Source organism: Otolemur garnettii, unplaced genomic scaffold (genome assembly GCF_000181295.1).
Source record: "Otolemur garnettii isolate 467f Iridium unplaced genomic scaffold, OtoGar3 scaffold00085, whole genome shotgun sequence".
In the NCBI taxonomy this organism is placed as follows: domain Eukaryota; kingdom Metazoa; phylum Chordata; class Mammalia; order Primates; family Galagidae; genus Otolemur; species Otolemur garnettii.
In genome coordinates, this window is record NW_003852480.1 from 3239575 (window position 1) to 3242007 (window position 2433).

Here is a 2433-nt window from a genome sequence, read left to right on the forward strand (position 1 = left end):
AAAAAAAAAAAAAGTCACTTATGTGAAAAAGGTAAAAATCAGTTAAGGAATGGCCTGCATACACACATTTTTAAATCAGTGTCCCATTTCTTATTCTCAAGCAGGCATATAACAGTATTATTCACCAATTAGCAGGAAATCTTGAACAGCTAGAGTGAAAGCTTTATGGAAACAGGCACAGCACATCACACAATGTGAAGGACTCCAAAAAGGAGTCAGGAGAAAGGCCCCCCTGACCATGCTTGGAAATATGTTTGAGGCATTCGTGCTGTTTAGCTGAGTAAGTTTTGAAAATCTGGCCACTAAAGGATTTTAGAGAATTTAAAAAAGCGAAAACTGTTACCTATCTAGTAACTTCAACTGTACTGATTAAAAAATGAAATTACTCTGTGTGTGTTACTGTACGTTCCCCTCTATCATCTTTCATCACAAAACCGATCACTCTAGGTCTCCTCTATACTGTCATTCAAAAAGTTTAATGGGCGCACCTGCAGCTCAAAGGAGTGGGGCACCAGCCCCATATGCCAGAGTTGGCGGGTTCAAACTCAGCCCTGGCCAAAAACTGTAAAAAAAAAAGTTTAATTTTCTCACGCTTTTAAAAAAAATACTGAGAATCTGATGTTTTGGAGAATAACCTCTTCATCAATATGGTACTATTTGTATTCTGCTAAAAATAGGAGAATGTGACCAATCAGCCCTAATTTGTTGTCCTTTTATGTTTTAGGCTACCTGTATGTAGCACAGACTTGTCTCCACTTCCAGGTTTCAAGGAGTATTTGTCAGATGTAAACAGTAACAATGACAAGGAGTTGCATCTGTGTCGTGTTAGTACTAGAACTGTGCTAAGTTTTAGGCATTTGTAAAGGTTTTGGTGAATCTGTAATGCTCTTCACCTAATCAAAGAGGGCAAACGGTCAAGGGTCTGTGTTTTCATACATACAGGTTAAAGCACTCTGAATATTGTTCTCAGCCTCAATCCATTTTCCTGCTGTTGGGAGATGCAGATTTTGGGGTCACCTATGCTTTAATATACTGTATTATGTCTCCAGTTCACTGACAGTATCTCAAAATACTTAGGAATGATGCAAGCCTGAGGATGTAAGTATCGACACAACAGTTAGGTCTGTATTTCTCAATGCAAATGTACTGCAGTCAAGCCAAAGAAAAACAGGAAGCTCGCTGAGTCCTGAGCCCATGGTATCCCATGATCTTGTGCTTCAAAAATAGCTTACTGGAGAATAAAAGTAGTGTGGCAACTGAGGAGTCAAGTTGTTGACTTGAGACATAAATGACTTTGTGAGTATTGACCAGGAATATTTCAGCAGAGATCGTTGAAAGAAGCAATAATACAAAGCAAATGTGCAGTGCAGACTGCAACCAAAGCCAATGTGATACTTTTAAGAAAGATTTTTAAGTGAATAAGAGTTTATCTATTTGAGAATGAAAAACATTGAAATTGAAAAATAATTCATGAATTGCACTTTTTTCCCCATATTGCGTTAGCCGAGTATGAAGCAAGCACATTGAAACGTTTGCCTGTTTGAGATTGTACTTACTGCCCAGCTAGTTTTTACAAATGTCATGGCTACGGAAAGGGAAAAATGTAAAGAGGTGATCAAAGCATTGCATGCAAGGTTAAATCCTTATAAAGGCTTTCTTTCCTGGGCAATCAAGATTATAACAATTTTTATTATGAGAAAAATGTCTAAGCCTAGAAAAAATTATCTGCAGTAAATTTACTCAAATGAACAATTTTATATAGAGGAGATGAAAGTGAGACAAATTCAGTCTTGGGTGTTCAATACCTCAAAATTAAAAGCTAGCTTTATTTTTTTTCTGCAGATAATTTAAGACACTTTTAAGAACATTAACTGTTTCACCTAACAGTGAGCAGTGACAAATACCGTGTGGTCAAATGGGAACCAAGGAAGTAACCATATCTCAGAATATTGGAGGTTTTCTTTATATTTGGAAATTTTTTTTTCCAAATAAGAACTATAAAATTAAGGATCAGACCATTGTCACAATTGGCATTAAGATGAAAATATGTGCAAGGCTTCTAGAAATAGTTCGATGAGCTTATTCCATTCATGTTGTGCACTTTTAGTAAAATACTGTTCTAAAGTGAACTGAGGCTTCTTCAAGTTACATGTCCCTATGTTAGGGGAGTGTCTCCTATGTCTCAGCCTCTGGATGAGAAAACCTATTAAGCCATCCCACTTCCTTGATGAAGATGGAATTGAAGGATACCTGTGGCCCAAAAGGTATCAAATGTAGGATTCTATGATCTGTAAGGACAACTGTGACCAACTAAGTAGGGAAAGTAAACTATTCACATTCTCTTTGGAGAATTTCTGTGCACGGGGCCAAAAAAAGAAGAAAAAAATGTAGGGCAGCGCCTGTGGCTCAAAGGAGTAGGGCGCAGGCCCCATA